Genomic DNA, 18,911 nt, shown 5'->3' on the forward strand with positions numbered 1-18,911 from the left:
GTTGGGTTAAATTTGTACCTCCACAATACATCTTAGAAAGACTACACAGATCAGCTGCCTACTTCCAAATATAAAATATATGGTCATGGAAAGCAGTGCACGTTTTCAGGGCTTGGGTTTTGGGGGTGTGAAGAACCTCACTCCATGCTTCCCACCTCTTCCTTGTTAACAAGTGGCTTCTGTTAGTATTAATGAGCTTTGTGGTGTTCCTTATCCACACTGTGAGCTGGAAATAGTAGTCCAGGCCGTGGTCTTCTAAAATCACGTATACAGCAGGGTCTGGTCTGGTCTGGCAGGCAAATAAATCACTGCTGCTCCTGAGCAGAGCGAAGGATGGTCAGCAGCACCGCTGGAGGATGTTACCCTTACCTTCTCCCTTGGTGCTGAGGCAGAGCGTGGGGGGATGCATTGCTTTGGGAAACCTTTTGAATGACATAGGGTAGGTTTGACTGTCTACTGTCCCTGCAGATCCCTCAATATCTTCTTGAAATTCGGGTATACAATTCCACAGCCTCTGACCAGCATCCTTAGCTCTGCAGGATCCATGTTGACGCGTGTGACCCCCCCATCGGCACTGTCCTTTTGGTACCGTGGTGTGCTGTTAAAGAAGCATCTATATCCTTCTTAGGAGGAGGCTTTGTGTCAGCCATAGATGAATTAACTGCTGTGTTGATTAGATTTACAAAATCTTTTGGGATAAAAGTATTAAGTAAATACAAAATGATTAAAATCCAACTCTGTAATAAAAACACAGTGTTTCTTCTTCCTTGTATTTCCTCTTCTGGCGAGAAACCAGCAACGTTAGTAGAACTGTGGTCTAGGAGTCAGTAAGAAGATGATTTTGCTTATATTTCTTAAGTGACCAAGTACGACAGCTGGACAAAGTCTGAAAGGAGTGAGCCATCAAGGACTGACTCCTTTAACTGTCATCTCCATTGTGCTGAAAATAAATGTTTGCCTCCAACAATAGAAACAAATTTCAATACTAATTTAAAATTATGCAGGAACACTTTATTTATTTGCAAAATACATGTAACCTTGCAGTATAAGTAAAGACTTTCTCCTGTGAGAAGTGATCGGTCCCTCGGGAGATCTTTTCTCCCTGTCCCTTGATGATGTCAGTGAGTCCTTGATTAGCTGTTGACATATGAAATTATGGGGGATCAACAAGGTTAATGAAAGGCTTTGCTATATAGCCATGCCCATACACTGTCTCCCTCTATCCTCATCAGCTTTCGGTTGTATGGTGACCTCGGTGACAAAGTCAAGAGAGAAAATATACAGTATGATATCAGTGTAGTCTAATCAGTGGTTCTCTGTTAATATCTAATTATTTAATAAAGGGGCGATGAATTATTTGTGGCACAGAGTTTTTAAAAACCAGAGGTGATCTCCGTGGAAGTGTTGTTCAACTGTCTCCACAGTATTGTCCTTGATTAGCTCTGTCATGTTGAATATATTTTTGCAGGTGTGACTTGCATAGGAAATTTGTATTTCCGAGCTCGGTGATGGAGGCGGACAGACTTTGTCATTGCCTGGAAGACAATGAGGTTGTGCTGGAATCACCAGCAGGACAGATCGACTTGTGCAGCTCAGGTGGGTTTGTCTGTGTCCTTAGTGATGGTGGCTGGAAGTCAGCTCCGAGAGCTGTTATTGCCAGTCTGCTGTAACGATACTGCTTAATTACTGTAGCTCCTCTGTGCTCTTCCTAAATATAAGGTGAGAGAGTAACATCTGAGATGGCACTACGGATTTTGCAGTTGCCTATCTACACCTTTGCGTGGACAGATAGGATTTTCAAGGAACAGCCTTTTTGTTGTCCTTCTTGAGAGGATGCTGTGGGATCAGACCATACTTTGGGCAATCTGCTCTCTTCTTCTTTGACCTGTGCTTGTAATTGCGGTCACTGTTGTAGCCAAGAGTATTTGTATCTATTAATTTAAATGATCCTCCTTTAAGGATTCAGCTTAGAAAAGATTTTCCAAGTTGGAATGACCTTAACATATGTCATGCTTTCTGGAGGGTGGGTGTAGATTATTTCCGTATTAATTACTCTTGCAAAGTTTTTCCTTCCCAGCTGCACACGATTCCTGTCTGTTCCTTCCTCTTTGGGTTTTCATTCTTATCATACTCCTTCCCTTTCGAGTTTGTTCATCTTAGTGTGGGGAAAAAAGGAATGATTGAGAATTTGTTTTACTGAAAGTATTTTTCTTAACATACATTTATTTCACAATATATATGCATGCACACATTCCTCTACTCCACCCCAGGTGGGGACATGGAATGTGACTGAGTGGGCTTTTTGTTCCTTGAACTTCCTGTAAGGTAGATTTGGTCTCAGTCTAATGAGGTGTGTGCTGAAATTGAAGCATTTTGTATAGTCTTATCTGATTTAATGTGGCCTCTGTTTTGAAATCAGGAGCAGATAAATTGACTGCATTGTGCAAAGTGAGTGACTTGTGAGCCCCGAGGCACAAAAAGGATCTCTGGGGAATGAAAGGACTCTGGAAAGGTGAAAACACAAAAGGATGAGAGTATCGGAGAGTGTCCTGCGCTGAAAGGGACCCACAAGGATCATCGAATCCAACTCCTGCCCCTACATAGAACAACCCCCAAATTCGCACCATGTATCTGAAGGCATTGGCTAAAGGCTTCTGGAAGATTCTGAAGGCTTGGCATGATGACTACTTCCCTGGGGAGCTGCTCCAGTGCTCCACCACCCTGAGTGAAAAACCTTTTCCTAATGTCCAGTCTAACCCTACCCTGGCATCTTCCTGCCATTCCCAACAGGGGAGAAGGTGTCGTTTCAAAACCTGTTGGAGAGATGGTTTTGCCAAACCTTTCCAGGGGAAAGAGAAGGGAAAGAACCTGCATCAAAGTGAAGCTTCAAAGTAAAGCATCAAAACAACAATGAAAAAACTCTGGGATTTCAGTGGAGGCTGAAGTGGAGAGTGAAAACACAAGGGAGCTGCTGCTTCACTCCTGCAGGACGTTCGGGAATCCGGGCTCACGCCTCATTTTGAGATGAACCCAGGCTATGAAGTTAAAAATTACTTTGGAATGTTTGTAAAGATCTAGGGATTTAGAGGGAAACCCCATGAGCAAGGAGGGAAGAGAGTGGGAAGGTAAATATCTGAAGACTAGCAGAAAGGCTCCTATCAGTTTTGAGAGATTAGATAAGACAGTTTTTAGTGTCTTGGGAGAGAAGCCTCTGCTGACTGGCTGCTCTGTTACCTGCTCATGTCTCTGGGCCACGCTGACCCCAGGGTGCTCCCTGGGATGGTTGGGAAGTGAGTCCTGAGACACAGCTTTGGCGTTGATGTTCCCTTTGATCCCTTCTGCAAAAAGTGGGACGAGATCTCCAGCAGCAACGTGCAGGTAAGCATTGGCTGAACAAAGGGAAATATTTAAGAGGCAACGGTGTGGAAATACTTAATCTGGGCTGAATAAAAACTTTATTTTGCAATTTGGAATGTTAAATGTGTGGCTGACAAAGGTTGCTAATGTTGGTGTCACAAGTCTCCACTTCTGCAGTTCTGCAGTTGCTGGGACCAACGAAGTTAAGCCGTTGGAAATGCTTCTATTTATCGTTACGTTTGATTTGGCCTGCATTTCTTTTAAAGCAGTTGATTAGCAGATTCAAAATTGCTTGGCTGCATCTGTATGTGAAATTAAAATGGGCCAAATCCATGGTCCTGCTCAGTCCCTGATAAAGGCTCGGAGAGAAGATATGTAGCTGCTCTCTTCTTTCTAAATCCATTGCAAAGACACCCTTTGGCTTACCCAAAGTGCCAGGGGCGTGCACATGCATGGTTTAATCTTTTTATAGGAGGGATAATTTACAGAGTAGAGAAAATGGTTCCTGCAGTTTATCTACAGGCAGGACCTCATACCGTGGAGTGATGCTACAGAGATGCCACAGGACCGTGGGATGTTAAAAACTCTTTGGCTGTGGTGCTTTTTGGCTCACCATTGGCTTCCATGGCTCCTTAGCACTGAGCTTAACTAGTTCACAAGTTAAGGATGAGTTTAACTGTATACATACGTGCTTTGATCCAGTCAAGTCCCAGTACACTAGCAGCAAACATTTTTATGCTTGTCACTTAGGATAAAGCCAAAAAACCTTTTCATTTTCATCTTTTCTTCTTGTCTCAGGTGGGATGGGAGTGCTGGTGCAGGGTCTTTTCAAGGTTGCCATAGAGGAAAAGCTTTTCCCCTGTGCTGTTTCAGTCATCCCATGGGCCCCTCAAACAACAGTCACAAACAACAAGTCCATGTTTCAAATGTCTTGTTGGTTTTAGACCCTTTAGTGCTTGACTGGAGCAATGCGAGATGGTCCTTCCTTAATACTGTGCTTTTTCACAGTATCCTGCATTAAGCACATGAGGTGATTTAGGCTTGAAGCTCTAGGAAAGGGATAATTGTTCTTTTATTATTATAATAGATCAAAATAAAATCAGCTTGCGCTTCTGAAATGGAGACTTTTTTAGTGGGAGAAGTGTACAGTAATTCTTCTACAGTGTTATCCAATGGGATAATAAAAAGGCAAAAAGCATCTCATTTTCTAGGCTGTTTATTTTACACATCCTCTTTGAACTGATAAATATTTATATTCAAATAGGGGATTCTGTTTGGAGCATCAGCACAGAAATGATCCAGTAAGTATTGCTTGATCTTAAAAGAGGTAATTTTTGTGTGTGCAAAAGTGTACAAATTATTTCATGCCTGTATTTATACAAACAGTTATCTTACAACTGTGGATGCAAACCAAATATTAATGTGTGTTAATGGCAGTTAAGCATCTGAACTGCTATTTCTGTATGCAAATACCAGAATAATGATGTTAAAAGAGTTACTAGTGTTTACTTAGTACCTGTGGTATCTGGCATACAGCTGAAATAATTGCATCTAAGCCTAAGTAATCCCCTGCACATTTGATAAAAATATTTCTTTGCTGTATATTTATAAGAAAAGATGATAAAACTTGATTTTATCAGAAATTTCAGATTGTTCTAAGTTCGTGTCTTGCTGTTCTGTTTTTTTTTTCATAAATTTAGCATTCTTCAATAACTGATTGAAATCAGAACTAAAATATCAGGTTTGAGATTCTCCGACTTATGCTGTACAGGATCAGAGGTGCACAAAGTTTAGCAGAGCAGATCCTGGAGAGCTGAGCATCACTTGGGTCTTGCAAGACCCTGAGAAATTCCCCCTCAAGCCTGGCTCTGCTGGTGTGTGAGAAAACGGAGGATTTTGACTCTGGGCATGTGCAGGAGTTAATAAAACACACCAAAGCTTCTGCTTTCATCTAGATACCTTTTAATAGGACTTTTCCCACTCAATGTTCAGGTGTTGGAAGAGCAGAGCAGATCAGCCCCGCTCCTGCTCCAGTGCCCACTCGCCATTCCCAGAATGGTGACTGACTTGAAAAAAAACCAACATAAAAAATTACATAGATTTTGTGCCCCAATTAGCAGTGCTAATTGGGGCACACAAGTGAATTGCACTCTACCCTGTGGAGATTGTCAGCCAGTCAACCAGATCAGTGAGTCACCAAGAGCATGACTCTAACCCTGAGTTACTATTTAATCAGGTGCAAAATCAGAGGTCCCTCCAGGAAGGACGCAGTCCTGCTCCTGGGTATCAGGGAGAGAAGATGCTCAGGGCTTTTCTTCCTTTTAAAAAAAAAAAAAAATTACTTTTTGTTGGGTTTTTTTTTGGTTTTTGGTATCTTTTCTTCTTTAAAGGCCAGAGTTTAGAATAAAACTCAGAGTAGCTGGGAAGGAGACTGCTGGCAATTTAGCATCAAGTGCTGGGAAAGGGTAAGGTTTGCCAGTACAGCTAATTTTTATATTTTCAGTTAAGGAAACCCAGGCATCCTATCTGTGATATTGTCTTTGTGTAAAGCAGTGAGGTAAACATAAATTTGAGAGGAAACTTACGGTGTCTTGGCAGGTGCATAATATTTCATTTGTGCATCCGACTGCTTTATAAACTGGGTGATCAGACTTTCCCAGCCTGGGGAAAGGTGGGGGAAGCCGCAGGTGATCGCAGGGCGTGGAGACGCGAAGGCTCACCACTTCAAAAATGTGCTGTTGGCATTGAGGGAAAAGGCACATTTTACTGACATGGAGCAACGCTAAAAATCGTTTGGGAACACTGAAGAAGCTGTGTAGGCATAGCGTGGCAGAAGTGTCAGCAGGCTTCAGAGAACAAACCTCTTCGGTAAAACCCAGCCTGAATAAAGCTGGAAGCAGAGCTTAAACTGGTTTTGGGCAGGGACCCCTCCCACTGGCTCAGGGGCTCCGAGCCCCATCCAACCTGGCCTGGAACCCCTCCAGGGATGGGGCAGCCCCCACTGCTCTGGGCACCCTGGGCCAGGGCCTCCCCACCTGAACAACAAAACATTTTCTCCCTAAAACCTAATCTCACTCTCCCCTCTTTCAGCTCAAAACCATTCCCCTCATCCTGTCCCTGCCCTCCCTGATCCAGAGCCCCTCCCCACCTTTCCTGGAGCCCCTTTCAGCACTGGAAGCTGCTGTAAGGTCTCCACAGTCTCTTTCAATGCAGATGTTGAACTCTCAGGAGTTGTAAAAGAAAGGGCTGGTTGGGGGAGGAGTGAAGGTGATGCTACTCAAGCCTTTCCTGGGAGAAGAGCTCTGAGAAGTGCCCGAGCCTTTCCATCCTGCAGGTATAAATATTGATCCATTTTTTTGCAGTGTTGAGGGATCCACAGGAATTAATTTAGGTCCATCCTGCTACATGTGGAGAAAAAAAAACCCGTAATCTTCTATGCCTACCAAACAATTATTATCTATTTTTGAAATATGATTACATCATCAAGCTTTTTCTACTCTTTTTTTTGCCATCATCGTAGAATGCGCATGACCTCCACGATGGTGAATGTCTTACATCTTGATGCCTGTGAACGCCAGAGGTGTTTTCTCCAGTACGCAGCTAGGGGAGCAGGATGTAAAAGTCCTGGCTCAAAGTCATATCCGAATCTTGCAGCAAAAGCTGAAGCCAGATCCACATCACTAAACCCAGACTGCAAAAATCACTCCTTATTCCCACTTCCGACACAGTAGTGTCCATCTAAGAAGTGTTTTGGTGGGGTTAGAATCTGTTTTGATGTGGTATGTATGGGGAAATTCTCTCTCTACAGTAAAAAGTATCCTGGAGATGTGTTGAAGTTATAGACATTTTTGCTGCTTGAAGAAAGAAGTGACACAGTCACTTTTAAAGGGAGAATATCACCAGTGTATGTTTTAAATTCACTTTGACAATGTGTGTTTTTAACATTATTTTTTTTCTATAAATGCCTCGGATGAAGATCTTTGTGCAGAGATAAGTGAGAGTGCCCTGCTCGGGGCCGTGAAGCTCCCTGTCCTCCCTGGACCAGGCAGCGGCACGGTGGGAGCTGGCGATGAACCCCAACACGACTCCCCGGGCACAAAACCCTGATAAAAACTCATGGAGAGTATTAGCTGTTGTGCTACTTAAACAACTATCATATAGCTGTAAACTTGTGAAAAATTCAATCAGGGCCTTTTGTTTGTGAGAATCACTGGTTCATTGCTGTTCATCTTTTAGAGTCTGGAATAGTATTTTGACCCTGAAGCTCTTTCTGTGTTATAAAAATAACTGTGAGCTCAATTATAACCTGTATGCTGTCTCACTTTTTAATGTTTTTTTTTTTAGTTTTAAGCACTGTCTCCCTTGGGAGTCTGTTTTTCTCTATTTTTAGTGAAATAATGGTGTTGAATTACAGGCTACAATACACAGAAATAAATATAAAGTTATATCTAATGCCATATTTTCCATAAGACTGATAAATTCAACATATATGATAGGTTAAATAATTGTCTCTTTAGTTTTTGTGGCTTGCTGTAAGGAACTAGATCCACTAGATGGTGGTAAAGACCATGGACTATATCCTGTATCAAGGAAAAAGAGAAAAAAGTTAAGAGTATATGTTAAAAAAGCAAACCCAAACCCCTAATTATATAAATACAGCTGCCCCTCTGTTATATATATTGAAAACTGTTGCAACCATGAGAAAGCAGTGATGCTTTGGGCAGCACCGTTGTACTATGAGGAGCTCTCCAAATTAAATAGTTTTGTCAGGATAAATATTGAGTAAAATGATTATGAATCATTGTGGCAAGTTTTAATACAGATCAGAAACTAAATTAATCCTGCTCTAACTCATGGATCGTGGCTCTCTTTTGCTTCAGATACAAATGAATGGTAAACAAGATTTTGGCAATTTTTAGGTTAATCATGTAGAACTGATTACTCAAGAAGAATGCTATTAACATTTAGTCAATTTATACCCGACTATGTGACAAATGAAAATTAATGTTGCTGTTTTTAAGATATCAAATGGGTCATGATTTTAAGAAAAATGATTACCCCTAAAGATAACTGATAATGATGGCTAAAGGCAAGGAGCACCACGCAACTTAGCAACAGCCGTCGTTCCCTAAGCAAATTCTGTGGAAAAGCAAAGGCGGCTTAGTCTGGCTGGTGGGTAAATACGCAGTAGTTTAGATATTATTTTTGGGGTCTTTTTGTTGTTAAGTGTAACATTCTATGTTAATGATTTGTCATTACTGATGAAAAAAAAGACGTGATTAACAGTGCCTTGACGTTTAATCATAGAATCACAGAATAGTTTGGGTTGGAAGGCACTTTAAAGATCATCCAGTTCCACCCCCTGCCATGGGCAGGGACACCTCCCACTGGCTCAGGGGCTCCAAGCCCCATCCAACCTGGCCTGGAACCCCTCCAGGGATGGGGCAGCCACCACTGCTCTGGGCACCCTGGGCCAGGGCCTCCCCACCCTCATCGTGAAGAAATTCCTCCTCATGTCCAGTCTAAATCCACCCCTCTCCAGTTTATCCCCATTCCCCTCGTCCTGTCCCCACAAGCCTTTGTGAACAGCCCCTCCCCAGCTTTCTTGTAGCCCCTTCAGTACTGGTACCTCTTATGTTATGGGAAGAACTCGTAACTCAGTGCAGTACTGAAGTCACTAAAGGGCTCTGAAGTATTCTTGCATCTTTCAAAATATACGTAGGAAGCTTTGTTCAACTTTCCCGATAAAATAATTTTAGAAGGTTTTGACGTTTTGCAGAACCAGAAAAGAACCAACCCTGGCAGCCCAGCTTCGTTTGTAGCTTCGCCGTCTTTGGGAGTGATTAATGGGTGCTTTTAGTTCAGTGTGCATGAGCTTTCTTATGGAGGTGGTACACTAAGGAGAACATTTCCATGTTTGTTTGGAACGACTTTTCACATTTTTAAATATTATATTGCACATTGTGGTTTTCTCATGTACTGTACACGCATGATCAGAACAAAACTTCATTGGTTTTAACAACTTTTTAAACCATAGACATTTAAAGGAATTTTTTTTTCTAATTTTATGGTGCTTTTAGGACAGAAGACAAACACTCGACTGCTGGCTTCCCTGTGCAACAAGATACCGGGTATTCGTATGGCTGCAGAGTGATGGCTTTGCGTCCCTGGTGCTCCATCGGCAGCAGTCCAAACCCAATCTGTATGACATATAGAGGCCATTTCAGCCTTTCGAGAGTGCAGCCATCACGAAGTGGAATATATCAGTAACCATGCTGGAGCCGACCTTTGCAACCTAAGACGTTGGTGATTTGTGGAGGCTTGTTAAAGTTGGTAATCTACATTTCTCATTGCTTACAGAGGCATTTTCACTTTCATTCGCTTCACATTCTTTTTTTTTTTCTTGGGGGAGGTTGTGTGCTGACCGGTTCTGATACCCGATTTGGGCAGTTAGGATGATTAAGATTTGTAAATGGCTATGAAGGAGTACTCATGTTTGAGAGCAGTGCTGAGATCCTGGTTTCTTTGGAGGATTTTACTCAGGGATGGAGGAGCTGTAGCTATATCTCGATGTTCAAGATCAATTGAATCATTTGGGGGGAAGAGTCCATGAACATGGATTGGTTAAAAGATGGTCCTTAATTGTAGACAGGAGCAGGCTGGCAGACACCTTCATACAAAGGAGGCATAAATGGTCCATTGTTATAAGATCTGCAAAAAGTTGCATCTCTAGGTGCATGGGCTTCAGGGAGTGCATTCGTCATTGCTGCTGAGAGTTGCAGTTCTGGTGCTGAGTTGGAGATGAGGGTCTCCAGTGTGTGCAAGCAGGGGGCGGTTTTCATATATTCGATGTTGCTTTTGAATCAGGTTGGGTCCCTAATACAGAAAAGTAAGTTTTGAATTCTGTGTTTCCTTAGGAATTTTTGCAAGTCAGCTTCTTGGAGGTGTATCAGGCTGCTCCTTGATGAATGGACTGTCCTTTTTCAACAGTTACCCCCATCTGTTATTTCTGTTCTTCTAATGAAGTTGTGTTAACGGCAATGAAAAAAAAAGACAGTGAATGGATTCTGTACTGTGTTCATTTCTAGGATCTTCCACACAAGAAGGACATGGATCTGTTAGAGTGTGTCCAGAGGAGGCCACAAAGATGATCAGAGGGCTGGAGCACCTGCCTGGGGTTGTTCCGCCTGGAGAAGAGAAGGCTCTGGGGAGACCTTGGAGCACGTTCCAGCACTTAAAGGGGCTCCAAGAAAGCTGGTGAGGGGCTCTTGATCAGGGAGTGCAGGAAGAGGAACTGTTTTAAGCTGAAAGAGGTGAGATTTAGATTAGATTTTAGGGAGAAAATGTTCTGCTGTTCAGGTGGGGAGGCCCTGGCCCAGGGTGCCCAGAGCAGTGGGGGCTGCCCCATCCCTGGAGGGGTTCCAGGCCAGGTTGGATGGGGCTCGGAGCCCCTGAGCCAGTGGGAGGTGTCCCTGCCCGTGGCAGGGGTGGCACTGAGTGGGCTTTGAGGTGCCTTCCAACCTAAGTGATTCTCTGATTCTATGAATTAGGAAATAATTTGTTGTAATGGTTGTCTAGAAAATTCTGGTATTGTTTCATTTGTTCCTAAGTGGCCAGAAGGAATAAGCCCTAAGAGTAAATAGAAGTCAAGACAAAAGTATTCTCAAATTTTGTTCTTAATTCTTGCTTTCAAAAATTAAACACATAAAAGTTCAGCTAAACCTTTCATTCCATTATGGTAACCGCACTTTTAAAGACAGTTTATTTTTCCCAGCTGAATATTGGACTTTAGTCTACAATATTCCTCAAAAATTAAAATTACCAAAGCCATCAGAGTGTTTAGAAGACAGATAGATGAAAGACAGGAGAGCAAGTGACCGAGTTTATTATTTACAAACAAGAGAGAAATAAGATGAAAGGTTTGCAATTAAGAATTCTCAGAGGCAAAATAAATGCTGCAAATGTGTTGCTGTATAGGGAGGGCAGAGTGTGTCACCATGAGCCGGAGGAGGGACGTGAGACTCCCACCCCAGCGGTCACCAGGGCCTGAGTGAGGTGACATGGAGCCACAGCAGAAGCAAGGCAGGAGGTCAGGTTTTTCCCAGCAAAGGGCACGACACTGTAGAACAGTTGAAAAATGAGTAGAAAGTAGCTAGAAATATATGAAGGTGAAGGTGAGATAACAGAGGTGAGAGAAGGTTGCTTTGTGCAGGCTGTTGAGCAGTGCAAAGGCTGTCTGAAGCTGCTGGGCAATAAAATACTTCAAAGACTTCTTGTTAGTCCTCTGTATGCTGTAAGACAAAAAGTTATCTATGATATATATCATATATATCTATGATAACTTTTTATCTATGGTAACTTTTTAGCACAGATGTTTTAGAATAAAATACAGAGGGTGTGCGCTAAAAGGAAAATACTATTTAATGGAACAAAACTTGTGACTTTTTTTTTGTATAAAGCCTATAAGATCAGAGTCAGCATTTAAAAAGGCACATATTTTTATTAGCGTGCGGTTTGTGGTAGTGTTACAATGCCACGTTTTCCCAGACATATAATCAAGAAAGAGTTTCTTAAAGTATTTTCTGTTCTAATATTGCATACACGTTTTAGAAGCATAGTAACTCCTGGAAAGCAACGTCTGGCCTTCCAGTCTTTACAGCACCTTGAGAAATAACTTATGTTTTCTTTTTCCAAGAGACTTTTACAAATTCCAGTTGGTCTACTAAACTTATCAAAATTTCTTACTTCTGAGTCTCAACTGCAAGGGGAAAGTGGCTTCTTAAACCCACAGATTTTCAAAAGGCATTTTTGGAAAGGTACCCTGAAATTACTTTGCTAAGCCAGTGTGTCTTTCCAGATGTACTCTGCTCTTGAATATGGCAATAGAAGCCTTGCTTGTATAACTTAACCAGAAAATGCAGATTTTAGTTAGCGCTGAACCAGTTAAAAGAAAAGCAAAGTGGTTTTTTTTTTTTTTAAACCAACTCTAGCTCCACTCAGGCCTAAATTATTATTTTTTCTTCAGAAATGGGCATTTTAATGTGTCACTTTTCAGTTCCAGCTCAATAAACAACCATTTATTTACAATTTTAAAGCAATCTTCAGCCTAGTCAGGTAAGAATTATTTCAAAAGAACAAAAACATTTTCATTTCCCATCACTGCCAAAAGTGAAAAGAACATGAGTTATGAGTCTTGCTGTGTTGTCTTAAGTTGATTACTGTGGAATGATTAAAAAACTAGCTGTGCTGTCATAGCAGAAGAGTACATTATAAGTGTAATAACAGCTTAGGGATACAATCCATCAATGCCGTACTTGGAAGAAGAAAAAAAAGTTGATCTATTTCTTTGGTCATCATTTTCAGCATATTAGATGACAAATAATTGTACATTCATCAATAACAATAGATTAAAGTTGAAATGATTTATTGCTATTACACTGCTGCTATGATGGAGCACTAGGTCATTCAAGCATTGATAGGGTCTGTATTTAATTTTCACGGGTCTCTTAGCAGAAATAATAGTCAGAGAGGAAACCACCTGAAACAAGGTAGATCAAAGTTAGTGACAAGTGATTTGTAGGTTTGTTCTTTGGGAGTGGTGGGCTGGAGGTGGCAACTCTCCTGCTTGGCGCTCTGAACCACTAAATCCTATGGCTCCTCGCATCCTTGCTCAGCCAAGCAGCCTCAGAGGAAGAAAACCTTGAATGCCATTCCTAAGGGTCAGGCTGCTTAATGATGAGAAAATTATCGTGGAACTTCTTTGATGTGAAACATTCTTCTATGAAGCATTTTTTATTTACTCTTAACACAGAAGGGAGAGCAGCGGGGGAGAGTAGTCGTCCTTCTAAAATACAGAGAACACTGGAGTGGGCCAATATCAACTTTTAAACTCAAACCTAATGATTTTTTTTCTGGAGGCTGTCTCCAGAGAAACGTTGTTGATGAAACCGTTAATACCTATGGCATATTCCCACCTGCGCAGAGTATCTACCAGGGTAGACCTGTTTAAAAGGTTTCTTCTGAAACATTTTTTTGAACTTGAGTTCACCGTTTCGTCAGCAGCCACGTAGGAACAGTTGGGGATTGATGACTACGTGACAGTCCCTGATTTCCTGCCAGCCTACCGGCACTGCTGCATGCTACAGTATCTGTGCTTAGGGACATGGTTTAGGGAGTGTTAGGAATGGTTGGACTTGATGATCCAATGGGTCCTTTCCAACCTTGTGATTCTGTGATTCTGTGATCTGCTTTTCTGGAGTTACTGGCTCAAAAGCGGGCAAACAGCTTGATTGCCTCCAACTGAAGACCTCAGGGCTTCCAGCACCTTTTGTTCTAAGAAAATCTGTAGAGCATAATTCATTCCTGGATAGTTCTCAGGTTCTGTTTTGGTGAAATAGTGACATTTCTTTTGAGCAAAATTTCTTAAGCCCTTAGATATTGATGCGATTTTCGTGAAGCTGAAACTATGCCTTGAAGAAGATGGGTTTAAAGTCATCTTAAGTTTAAAATGATTTCTGCTATTATATTGATTTTATGAGGAGGCAGCTTTCATGGTTAGCGTTTAGGAACTTTCTCTGCATTTATGGGATTAAAGCATAATGATGAGAAATGGGACTGCTGAGAGTCAAGATCTCCCTTTCTCATTAGCCAATAATGAAATAAATCCTGTTTTGATAATATATATAATTATTGGATTCCAAAATAATCATTGATGTATCATTTTAACATCTCAGTGAAATGAGAGAGAAGACAGAGGGACAATCTCTGTGTGTGGTACTGAAATGTTGCTGCCTAAGATTATAGGATAGGTATTAAAAATGCTGACTGAATTAAAGTGCATTATAATTTCCTTAATTAGAATGTCTCTAAAAGGCTCCAGGATATTTTTTATTTATTTTTGACAACATTTATAATTCATCTCAGAACTGTCAATGTATTTTTATACCTAACAGAGCTGAATTCAGCATTGGATGGCTGAGAAATAATTTAATAATAATAATGGCAATCATAATAATAATTATTGTCATTATTACTCAATGTACTAAGATAGTTTCCTTAACTTTAGAAAGTTCATTGACTGTCTGAATAATCTATGTTATGGTGTTTGTAATTTGTAAACCAGCTTCAGTGTGTGGCAATGTACTAATGACGTGGGATGGTAGAAGTAACTGCTTTATTTTAAAGTAGCGATTGAATCCACATGATTTTTCAAGCTAAAATTCCATTGAGATTAATTTCTGCTCTGTCTCTCTTGGAGGCACAGGCAGGATCTGCATATGCTAATGCCATTAAAAGTTAGAGTGAATGGGATGAGGTCTTTAAACTGCAGAAATATCTGGGTTGATACTACTTTGAAAATCCATACCTGCCAATAAGTTGCCAAAAGTAAGTGTCAAGGATAGCAAAACAGTTTTAATTTTCTGTCCAGTCAAATCTTAGTATTTCGCACTCAATTTTCCTTTCTCGGTAATCTAAATAATTTCCCACCTTGCTCATGATGAATGTCTTGCCAGTTCCTACTCAGTCCTTCCACTTTACACGACCTAATTAAAGAAAACATTCCATGATTGCCTATTTTTCCTCATGCATGACAACCTATTATTTTTTCTACCACCTGATTAGGGCTTTATTATCCTTGGATTTAGATTGATTTGCTGGGCACTTTAATAAAACACTGCTTAGTTTGATTTAAAGGGCTACAGGTTTCAGTCATTCATAGAATTACTCTTATAAGTAACTCGCGTTGGAAGTCCTGTATGGTCTCCAAGAGCAGGGATGCGAGGGTGCCACGATATTAGCCTCAAGAAATGAGAATCACAGGTGGTGTTCCAGTGCTGTGTGTTGTTAATATTTCTGTTGTAAGCAGGCAGGAGAGGACGTTTTGCAATATAATTTGTCAAGGGTGATAAATCTCTTTCATTGTTTCTGTCAAGAATGGATCCCGTGTATTAAAACTACTATAAATATTTTCTCAAGATAAACCAAAACTTTCATATGATTAAATAATAATAATACATTTATGATGACAAATTACATTTACTGTGTGTTATCTGAAACGCGAGACAAAATTAGGTAGTTAAAGTTCAAATGGATGGAGATCAGTTTTGATTTAAAATCAGAGGAATTTTATTAAGTAAATGAGATTTTCATCATTATTTTGTTATATCTAACATTCTCTTCTTTCAGAGATATTACTTATGAGCTTAGACGACGATTTACAAAAAAAAATCAAGTGACTTTATATTATAGCAAAACGTAGCCCAGTGGAAAAGTTCAGGCGTAGTTAAACGCCGTGGATATTCCTGTCACCCGTGTTGATAGCTTCAAGCATTAATAAGACAAGGAGAGGTCCACAGGCTGCTGTCCCTGCCCCAGTGAACCAAGGCTTTGGGATCGCTCTTGTCATACTTTATTTAAATATTTCTGTCCACTGTCTTCCAGAGCACTTTCTGATGGTTGCAGCTGCGGCTCTGTTTCCCCCAGCTCTTCCCCTAGATACAGGTGTCAAGAAGCTTGGAGAGCACTGCAGGGCTTTGCCGTGTCCCGTCCACAGCTCAATAAAACAGATTGTAGCAGGTGAATAGTCGCATATCAAAGTTTGTTTTCCGAAAACATAGTTGTTTTTTGGCATTTTCTACTCTACATTTTTTTTTTGTCAGGAAAGTTTTCAGCATCTTTGAATGAAATAAAACCAAATATTTAGATTTCAGGGCTTGCTTCAGCTTGTAGGACACGCGCGGGGTATGGTGCTCCAGCTAATGAGACCGATGCACTTGATGAGGTATTTAAACTTAGATGTGGCTTTATACACAGGGTGGCCACACGCCCATAGGTGGACAACAACAATAACTCCTTAAGATATGGAAAATCTTGGATCCACTGCAGCGTTTAGAAATTTGCTCAAAGGGAATCATGTGAAAAAACTCATTTTGTACCCACATGCTGTGAAATTGCTTCATGCTCCTGGTGTGGGATAGCTCCAGCAATGGAACAACATCCACTTCTTACTGGAAAATGGGACAAAAGAAGCTTTAGCCTTCTGTCATTTGTGAAATGTAGAATATTTCTTCTGCTGTTTCTCATAATTTCTTCCTGAATAAAAGTGCTTTCTGTGCTAGAGGAGCCGGGTGTGTGTGGGTGCACCTTAAACTCCTTATCATCCCAATAAATCTGGGTATATATATAAATACTAACATGCTTTAATTTGATCATTTTTGCAGCTGGAGAATAGGAAGAGCTTCCTTGATGGCTAAATACATTTATTTTGTCGTTGGTTTGCTAATTTAGGCACTTTGAGAAGTGGAGAAGAAGTTTGTGTTTGCATGAAGGTGGGCTACAGAGACTATTATAGTGAAAATAAACAAAAGGATTGTATAAAAGCTAAGAGGTAGTGCTAAAGAGACTTAATAGCTATAAACTGGTAGCTATTAGCTTCTAATTGCTCTCAAATAATTACTGAATAGAATAGTAAATGTTATTAACTTACTTTAACATTCAGCATAAAACATTGCTTCCAACAACAATTTATTGTTTGTTCAGCTTTAATATATACGTTCAGCTTTAATAAAACTGAGCCACTTTGTGGACATCCTTAATAAATCGGATTATTTTCAGAGTTGTGTGGAGGAGACCCGTGTGCTGCGTGACCACGCTCTGCTTGCATTGAAGTCCATTTTCCCTGGAAGTAAACTCCAAAACTGAAAAAGCGAAAAAGGAACCCCCAAATGGGAGGAGAATAAGGGTCTGATGTGTAAGTATGGTTCTATTTTTAGAACGTGGGAACACTGTTATAGCTCAGGTGTGGCACCTGCTATCTGCGGAGCTGTGATTTCACTTGCTGACCAGCATCTCTGATGGTGGTTTTGACTTTGTGTCAGGTATATATGCTATAGAATCATGGAATCATAAAGGTTGGAGAGAAAAGACCTCTAAGATGGCCCAGTCCGACTGTCAGCCCAGCCCCACCCAACCTACTAAACCATGTCTGGTTCTCTGAACACCCCCAGGGATGGTGACTATCAGAAAGAACTGATCAGTTTGTCCTGTCTTAGTGGCCTAAGTTATATCGCTTCATTTTCTTTGGAGAGTTTGTACAAATCTCTGCCTCCCACAACTGACCTAAAACTTCATTTTTCTCCTGAAGGAAAAGGGTTTGGGTTTTGACATATCAGGAATAAAAGCCTGCTATAGCTTTAGGCTATAGTATATATATTGTATATCATGTAATATCCGAAAAAAAGTATGTAAACATTTAAAGTTCGCCTAGTAAGGCTCTAATTATAACAAATTTGTGTTTCTCATCAAATTTCCAGTTTAATAGTCTTTGTTTTAGTATTTTTGCTTTAGAACCATGGAGCATAGTGCCATAACCATCAGATAATAGAGCTATAAGTTTATTCAATGCTGCATCACTTCTTATGCTGCTCACCTTTTTAAAGCCTTTTAATTCACTCTCTTTTGTGGGTAAAGTTTTAAAGTGTCTATTCCTGTACATTTCATGCTTTTAATTTCTGGGCTTCTTTAAATTTCCCTTTAAACACTGAAGATTCCACTGGAACGGCATTTCCAACTGTTTCTCAGTTTGCCAGTTGCCTCTAAAAGGTAAATTTTGGATAGGTGACTTGATTCTCCCTGTGTATAACTTGATGACATTCCTCAGTCTTTACAGTAACAGCCTCTTTTCTCTGTGTTTTCTGTTTTCACTTTCAACTAAAGGCAGCAAGTCTGTGTTGATGTATCTGTTGTGCCGCTGCGGAGCGGTGTGGATGAAGGAGGATGGAGCACTGTAGCTTTATTGTGTTAGTGGAAAAGACAGGGGCAATTCAGAAATGATTTCTTTCTCCTCCTCAGCTGTCATCCAAGCCCAGGTCCTTCACCTCGTGTGGAGTGGGAGTACATGCCGTCAGCTTAGGGCCTTCTTGTTAGTCAGGAATTTACACGTTATTCCTCCACTAAGGAGATTTTGCTCTAAACGAAGAGATGCTTTTATAAAGTCTCGTTGACTTTCTTAGCCAAACTTTGAGAGTAGCAGACACCGAGTTTGTGTAGGGGAAAAGGAATCCGTCAGGCATCTTTGCATGGCAAGCTCAGGTGCATATGTTTCATGCTCTGTTGCCCACCTTGAATCCCCAAATTCTGCTTTTTATTCATGTAGGAGGATGCCCACACCAGGGCTGAGGGAGAGAGAAAAAGAGGTGATGGAGCTCATTGCCAGCTCTTCTAAATGTAGCCTGTTAAGAGTTTAGCATGTATTAATCTTGTTTTCTTTGATTTTGCCTGAGAGTGAGAATTGATAACTTTTTGCTTTTCTATTTGTAATAATGAAGCTTTCCTGATGTGGACTATTAACGAGTTTTTGTTCTTTGAAAATGACGTAGGTGCGTCACTGCGCAGTCTGCCCAGCTGCAGCAGCAGCCAGCTCCGTGCCAAAGGCTCCTCGGCTGATCCGTGAAAAGAATCAACAAGGCCTGTACTTAGCTGGGCTGTATTTCATTTCACATTTCTTTGTTATTTTTTGTTCTGTAATTTCAGCTTACTCTCAAAAGTGGGTGAAG

The 18,911-nt window shown here is 40.8% G+C and overlaps 2 long non-coding RNA genes across 3 annotated transcripts in view; both read left to right on the forward strand.

Annotated features, from left to right (window-relative positions):
* The window catches only part of LOC128852519 (uncharacterized), a 36,852-nt gene extending 33,480 nt beyond the window's left edge, over positions 1 to 3,372 (forward strand). For both annotated transcript variants that reach the window (XR_008450401.1, XR_008450400.1), the window contains 2 exons: positions 1,469 to 1,596; positions 2,420 to 3,372. This is a non-coding gene — a long non-coding RNA (uncharacterized LOC128852519). The remainder of the gene's footprint in view (positions 1 to 1,468; positions 1,597 to 2,419) is intronic.
* Positions 3,373 to 4,619: 1,247 nt separating this feature from the next.
* Positions 4,620 to 18,841, forward strand: LOC128852551 (uncharacterized). The gene is made up of 5 exons (XR_008450481.1): positions 4,620 to 4,658; positions 9,438 to 9,690; positions 10,446 to 10,670; positions 16,972 to 17,107; positions 18,735 to 18,841. It is a non-coding gene; the product is annotated as an uncharacterized LOC128852551 (long non-coding RNA).
* Positions 18,842 to 18,911: the final 70 nt, after the last annotated feature.

Source organism: Cuculus canorus, chromosome 6 (genome assembly GCF_017976375.1).
Source record: "Cuculus canorus isolate bCucCan1 chromosome 6, bCucCan1.pri, whole genome shotgun sequence".
Lineage (NCBI taxonomy): Eukaryota > Metazoa > Chordata > Aves > Cuculiformes > Cuculidae > Cuculus > Cuculus canorus.